This window comes from Camelina sativa, chromosome 7, assembly GCF_030686135.1.
Source record: "Camelina sativa cultivar CO46 ecotype springtype chromosome 7, ASM3068613v1".
NCBI lineage: Eukaryota > Viridiplantae > Streptophyta > Magnoliopsida > Brassicales > Brassicaceae > Camelina > Camelina sativa.
The window spans coordinates 27249661-27257294 of record NC_141886.1 but is presented as its reverse complement, the minus strand read 5'-3'; the positions used below and the strand labels follow the sequence as shown (position 1 = coordinate 27257294).

Below are 7634 nucleotides of genomic sequence, written 5' to 3'. Positions count from 1 at the left end.
TGTTGACGGTGCCTACCTACAGCTAACAACTACGTTATATTATTGGAAAACGTTCTAAAACTTAGTAAGATTACTTTTGAATGTTCATAAATTGAATCAGCATATATATATATACATTGACTCCATCAATATATTAAACCAAAAGATAAACAATGCAATATACAAATTCGTAACGTAATGATTTGTATTAGTCTCCCAGAGTTTTTTAAACTTTATCACTTCAAATACTAGTTTGGGCATCTCCAACAATACTCCTTATTTTGAAGGGAGCAAATTCTCAAAATGAAGATTTGAGAGTGGTTTGCTCCAACAATGACCCTCAAATAAATCTTTAAAAACTAATAATTTGCAATATAGTCTTTAATGTTTCCAAAAATCACTAATAATGATAGAAACTCATAAATAAATTTGGTCACAAAAATTGGAGAATGACATTTTGGAACAATGTAAGTTACATTAACATGTAACAGATGTTGCAGCTCCTAATAAGGAGGATGTCATGACATATGGGGTCTTCCCATGTTCCAAAAAAATCACATCCAAGTGCAAGCCACTAGTATTTGATTTGACGTTTGGATATATTGAATTGAACATTGATATTTTAGAGAACATCTGAAACGAGAAGAATACCAAACACTTCCACAATATCTAGATTTCAAATATTATAAAACTTCAGTAACACTTATTTTTTGGGTTTTGCAACGCCAAGGCACCAATCTATATATTGTCTACCTCAATCTGCTGCAACATTTTACATGAAAGTTTCAGCTGGTACTTGACAACCAAAGTCCTCACAATACAAAAAAGAAAAACAGACGACTCTTTTGCTAATGTTTTGGTCCAGCTCAGGTTGTAGTCATGTACAGCTTGTTGACCCAGTAGCCAAGTTGCTCAGCTACACAGTTTGATCCAGTTGACCCATAGGAACTGAATTTATTGACTGAATTTTCGACGCCCAGATATCCAAACACATCTTCTTCGAACATAGGGCTCAGCTTTTTCATCTCTTCAAGGCTCAAGTTCTGAAGTTCACAGCCTCTTGAGACGCAAACTCCAACTAGTTTCCCAACTACGTCATGAGATGACCTAAAAGGCATCCCCTGAGCATCAACAAAAACAGAAGAAGACAGTATTTATCTTTCTGACTCTATATACAAAATGGAGGGTTTTGATAAATTTAAATTGACATTTACCTTCTTCACAAGGTAATCAGCCAGAGTTGTGGCGTCAAGGTGTCCGGCAGGGAGACTTTTCTTAATTCTCTCTTGGTTGAATGTTACATTCTGGGCAAATTCTGCTGAGACATCGATCATTGCCATTATTGTCTTGGTACTATCGAACATCGGTTCTTTATCTTCTTGGAAATCTCGGTTGTAAGCAAGGGGAAGTCCTTTGCATAGTGTTAGGACAGTGACCAAATCGCCTATGACTCTTGCAGATTTCCCCCTGACAAGTTCCATTGGGTCTGGATTCTTCTTCTGTGGCATTATACTGCTTCCAGTTGAGACGGAATCACTTGGAATCATGAAACCAAACTCTTCGGATGCCCAAAGTACCCACTCTTCTCCCAGCCGTGACAGGTGAATGCCTGTGTTGGAGTTTGCAAATAAGAACTCCAAAACGTAGTCTCGATCTGAAACTGCATCGATGCTAATTCAAATAAAGAAGAAGAAAAAACTTACTAAATTAGAAACCGTGAACCTACTACAGAGAAAGACATACAATTAGAGAGAGAGAGAGAGAGAGAGTTGATGCAGCCAATACAAGAACTAGGAACATACCTGTTTCTCATTGGTTCGGTAAATCCCAGAGCATTTGCAGTCATAAATCTATCAATAGGTAGACCAGTTCCAGCCAAAGCACAAGCTCCTAGGGGAGAGAAATTTAGCCTTGCTCGACAGTCCATATAACGACCAGCATCACGTTCGAGCTGCCATACATGAACAAATTACCAGTCAAGAAAGTAAAATCCTAATAAGATGATAATAGTGCGAAAGTAAAATGTAAGAACCCTTTGATGTTCTGAGGCAGGTAAAAAAATACTAATTGGTAACTAGGTACATATAAGATGATAACACATACATATAAGATGATTGTGTGAGAGAGAGATCTCAGCAAATGTAAGAACCTATGATGGTTTAAGTAAGGCAGAGGCTAATCACAAAGGAAGACCTAATCACCAGACGAAAAACCCCGTGAAGCTAACTATGGTTAAAAATTGCTGCTGGCTCAAAAAGGGAAAACTAAAGAAGGAAATCCAAACCAAACCTGCTCCACAAAAGTTAAGAGGACATGGAGTAGTAAAACAGGCTGAGCTCTTTGAAGATGAGTATATCCAGGAACAATCAAGGCCTCATTCTTCAAAGCCAATGCAACAAGTGATGTCTGAAGATTTCTGATCTTAACAATGATGGAGTCGATAGCCTCACGGCACCAAAGTTTGAAATCAGTAGCACATTGGTCATTTCTGCTCCGTGCTGTGTGAAGTTTCTTTGCAGGTTCACCAATAAGATCAGTAAGAGCTGCTTCAATGTTCATATGCACATCTTCTCGATCTGTCCTCCACTCAAATTTACCAGCTTCAATCTGCCTCTCGATATCATCAAGACCTTTCAATATGGCATCCTTGTCGCTATCAGTTATTAGCCCCTGCAATAACAAACCATCACGGGATTGTCCTGACTTTAGCATCATGACTTAGAAGAAAGAAAGATATCAAAATCAAACATAACGCAGCAAAGGAGCTCTCTCATCTCCAACAAACAATCAACTCTGTTACTCAACCCCAGATCAAAACTGACCCAATTTCGAATTAAAATCTACAGATGAAGTTATAGAAAACCTGGTGAGCGAGCATTGTAGCATGAGCTTTGCTACCCATAATGTCCTGCTTGTAGAGAACTTTATCGAATGAAATTGACTCAGTGAACATCTCCACCTTCTCAGTGACACTCTCTTCGAACCTTCCGCCCCCATAGCTTGGCCTCATCGTGGCTCATTGAACGCAACGGCGGAAGACTCCGTGACTTGTTGCTTCCCGCCGGGAGAAAAGAGATGGAACGGTGTGTGGAGGAGGTAGGAGTGGAACAACGCGACGGAGATAAGAGTAGACTCTGTGAGAAAGAGAGATCAATTGCTCCCATTTCGTGGAGGAGTGAGAAGAAGAAGAAGAAGAACGGTTTCGGTTTCGGTTTCGGAGGTCCAAGTGGGTGTGTGTGTTTACGGGAGGCGACAACCTAACTGGTATGGTCAAAGAAATATAGTTTATTTCCACCGGTCTGATTTGACGAAATTGAAATCATTCCGTTTGGTTTAACACGGTTTAGGTAACCCGTGGCGATCCTAACATCGGCAAGGACGATGGAGTTGAACAAATCTTGAAGCGGAACCAAAGAATACTAGAATTTTCAGTGAAGCAGCAGGTATAGGGTTGAAGCAGTATGTGAGAGGAGTGGAGATTTCATTTCTAGAGTTAAACGGTTTCAGTTCTGAAGATTGCTTCTCATTATCATTGTTCATTTTTGCTTTTGTCTTATATATATGTTTGCTGTGTCTGAAAAATATGTGATTTTTTTTTTTTTTTTTTTTTTGTGTTGATGATGATGCGCAGGGAACAAGAGAGATTTCAAAGCATTGTACCCAATTTACATCAGAATTTCTCCTGTTTCTGTTATTGTCTATGATGTATCCGGTTAAGTCTCATATTTTAAGTAAATTAACCCCCCCCCCCACACTGCCATGTCTGTATACTTACTTCCAATTCTCAGATTTGCAGATAAGCAAACATTTTTAAACTCCTCCAAGTTGATTGCACATATTTTTTTTCTTGACCATATCATATTTGTATTTTGGATTCTTTGTTGTCAAATATTTTTTATTTCTTTTTTTATGTAATATAAGTATGTTTTGTTATTTTTGTTTATTTAATAACTTTTAAAATTTGATAATTAATAAATAATAGCTTAAAAAATAATTATTTTAATGATTGAGAAACTTTCAAGATTTCTCTAGTGATAGATGATTTTGGTTTAACTAATTAGTGGTTGCTTTGATTAACTTAATATTAATTATATGATTAGTTTATTTTGGTTTAACTACATAGTCTTAATCTTTTCTTTCGTACCTTTCTGCTTCATTAATTTTTCGATATACAAAATAGTTTTTATAAGAAAAAAACATATTAAAAGAAAGAATATAAAACTGAAAAGTATCAGATTGAACAGTCATACGTCGTCTTCATCGTTGGCAGAAACGAACACAATTGGATTTCGATTTTAGCTTCTATACTACTATCATCTTTGGTTAAAAACTTTTATCTTTTGTTCTATTAAATATCAACTTAGAAAATACAAAAGTATGGAAGAAGATCACGTACTCATTGATATAAAAGTTTGCAGAAAAGTTTTCACAAAAAAAGATGCGTTCGCCCTAGTTTTTTTTTTTTGCCTTTTTCTCTCTGGCTCGAAGCCCGAGAGAGCAATTGAAGTGCATCATCTCTGTATGAAACTCCGCTGTTACTCTCCTCTGGTCTCTTCCTCCTGTGCAAAGGGCTTCTCAACTGAAGACGTCGCCTACTTGGGCTGCTCCGCCGTCTCTGTTTCCCGGCGAGTTTTCTTTTTTTCTATCTCACTTGTTGTGAAGAGTTTATGAAGTTCTCTGTTTGAGCACAATCTGAAGCAGCCAGTTGTGCATTCGGTGGTCTTTCTCTGTAGAAGTCACCAGATCTGCTCAAGCTTTCTTTGTTTAAGATCGCTCCAGAGACGTTGATCCTTCGCCGAGATGAGTTGTCATCGCCGTCTATGTTTTCCCGATCCACCAGACCTCCTCGAAGTATGCGCTGCATCCGTACAAGTCCGGAGAACTCTAGATTTGAGTTATTCCGAGATGATTTCCCGCAGATCTGGTGGTTGTAATACGATGACCCAACAGATTTTTCATCAAACACCGGATCAGAGTGCTTGTTCCGACGTCTGCCTCTCCATCCAACCGTTCACGAAACCTCTTTTAGATTTAGATTCCTCAAAAGAACTTCCTCCTATAAGGAGAGATCCTTTGTAAATTTAACTTGCTGTTGTTGGCTCTCATCGTGTTCCCCGGAGTCCATTCCCTAGACTACACAATTCCATCTTGATTCATCCTTTCCGCTATTCATTCGGTTAAACTTTTTTAATGGGGTGTGGCAAGATGGTCTTATCTCATATCTTTTCTCCGTCACTTGACTTCTGGGAACTTGTTCCCAACCTACTCTCCCTTTCCAGGGAGCTGAAGACTTATCATCTTTAGTGCGAACTAGGTTTATAAAAACCCGACGGAATCTCAGCATTCCATTGTGGCATATCGTCGTTTCGCGGCCAATGAATTGGTCTTGGGAAGCCTACTATCATTTTGTGTGGCCTATCTTCTTGGTGATTCTCACTATCTATAGGGTCTTAAGACCTCTTTATCTTAGTTTAAGTATTTATTGTACCTTTTGTTCTTTCTACTGTAGTTGCTCGCAAGCTTGTTTTACCCTTTGTTGTAGCTTGTTTCGGATGTTGTGCTTCTGTTTAAGTAACACACTATTTTTTTTTTCCTTCTGTATAAGTTAGTTGGTTGCATTATACTCCTATTAGAGTGAAATACCAAGAACTTTGTAACTTAAGTTAATGGAGTCCATGTTTATATTTAAAAAAAAAAAAAAAAAAAAAAAATACAAAAGTATGTTTAAGTACTGAAGTGCACTAGATAATTCGAGGATTCGAATATATATTTTATTCATCGTCGTGAGTCGTGACTTCATCATGTCCATTACGTAACGTTTTCATGCATTATATTAATTTGTTGACGGTGCCTGCCTACAGCTAACAACTACGTTATATTATTGGAAAACGTTTTAAAACTTAGTAAGATTACTTTCGAATGTTCATAAATTGAATCAGCATATATATATACATTGACTCCATCAATATATTAAACCAAAAGATAAACATTGCAATATACAAATTCGTAACGTAATCATCTGTATTAGTCTCCTAAGAGTTTTTTAAACTTTATCTCTTCGAATACTAGTTTCTAATATACAAAAACAAAAAAGTAATGTCACTGATTTTACAAAATCAAATTGGGCCTATACCCATAAAGTAATTATACATAGGCTTGCACTAAATGACCCATAAATCACATATGGGATTCTAGTAGTACTCAGCACTCGCATCAACTTAATAATAGAACAAAAAATCCATATCAACTCCTGAATTTTTCATTATTATGCAAAAAAAGTAAAATGCTACTTTAATTTAAAGTTTTAAACTGATATATATCAAATGTCTAGAGATAAATCATGAAAAACTTAGGGTTAGTAAGTCTTAGGTGAGTTGTTGAAGTTCCTGAGGGAATCTACGAGATGATATTGATACTGTTTCAGCGACATGACCTCATTATGCAATGCAACGAAATTGTTTTTCATTATGTCTTCGCAATCTTTGATGATTGTCTCGTTAACCTCTTCTTTCATTAATCTTTGTCTTAGTTTATCGGTAGAGAGTGAGACATTAGTGGTCGATGCCATTAACTCTTCGTTTGACATTCTTGGAAACGTTTCTTTAACAGCTTTTAAAGCTTCGATCCAAGCGTTACGATCCTCACTCGTTGCTGCTCGTAAATGCAGACTCTTCGTGCCCGTGTATAAAGTGAATCTCTTTGCGTCTGATATGCTTTGTCCAATCGAAGAGACCTATAAAAACACCCCATATAAATCAATTACAGGTGTGGAGCACTTCCAAATATATATATGGATTTGGCCGAGTTCAAAACACCAGTGATTTAAAAAAACTCACATATGCGACCGGGGGTGTGGTTGATAGTTTTTAATTTTGTGGAGATACATTCAAAACTCTTATAAAATACATGTGAACTAGTACTACCATACCAAATCATAGCTGCAATTGTAATTTTAGGGCATATTTAGAAACATTCAAAACTATAGGGGCTATTCCTAAACAAACAGAAAATTTCAGGTGAATCCGTTTAATAATTATAGGTTTATAAATACATTAAAATGTCTGCGGTGTATTTAAAATATATGTGAAACTACAGGGGTTTTTGAAAATAAATCGAAACCTTGAGGTGGATTTGGCCGAGAGGTTTCCCGGGGCTATGAACATCACCGCGTTTGCTATGTCGGCAAATGAACCGTAAAGATTCGCCGCCGATCAGTTTAGATCTCCGTTCCATCTCAACGGAGAGAGATATTTTATCAGGACCGTGGATTCTATAATACGATAAAACTCCGTCCTGGAGAACGAACCACCGCCGTTTCCATCCTTTACCGTAGTTTATCCATTTGTAGAGGATCTCGGCGACTCCGTTCCCCGACAAACGCGGAGAAAACAAAAGAGAATGTGAAATTGTGGCTAATGGAGATGGTTCAAACGACAAACGCGGTTACCGACACCGTTTTAGAGTGTACGTAGAGTTACAGAAGAGAGGACTATTTAAGGTTTCATCGGCTAAAACATGAAAAAAAGACGAGCACTCAAATGATACATTCCAATACAAGAAATCAAACAGAACATTATAAGCAAACGTCTTCTTTCCAAATCTAACAATTAACATACCAATTTACAAAATCCAAAAGCCGTCGAATCATATCAGTA

At 37.2% G+C, this 7634-nt stretch overlaps 2 pseudogenes across 2 annotated transcripts; both read right to left on the bottom strand.

Moving 5' to 3' along the window:
• Positions 1-637: 637 nt before the first annotated feature.
• On the bottom strand, positions 638-3234 carry LOC104702555 (argininosuccinate lyase, chloroplastic-like; annotated as a pseudogene). Its single transcript, XR_015560821.1, has 5 exons — positions 2843-3234; positions 2269-2649; positions 1782-1930; positions 1194-1650; positions 638-1100 (listed from the first exon to the last, which is right to left on the bottom strand). The product of XR_015560821.1 is annotated as an argininosuccinate lyase, chloroplastic-like (transcript).
• A 2984-nt stretch (positions 3235-6218) lies between these two features.
• Positions 6219-7526, bottom strand: LOC104704941 (oxysterol-binding protein-related protein 1C pseudogene; annotated as a pseudogene). The gene is made up of 3 exons (XR_015562009.1): positions 7508-7526; positions 7099-7391; positions 6219-6712 (listed from the first exon to the last, which is right to left on the bottom strand). The product of XR_015562009.1 is annotated as an oxysterol-binding protein-related protein 1C pseudogene (transcript).
• Positions 7527-7634: the final 108 nt, after the last annotated feature.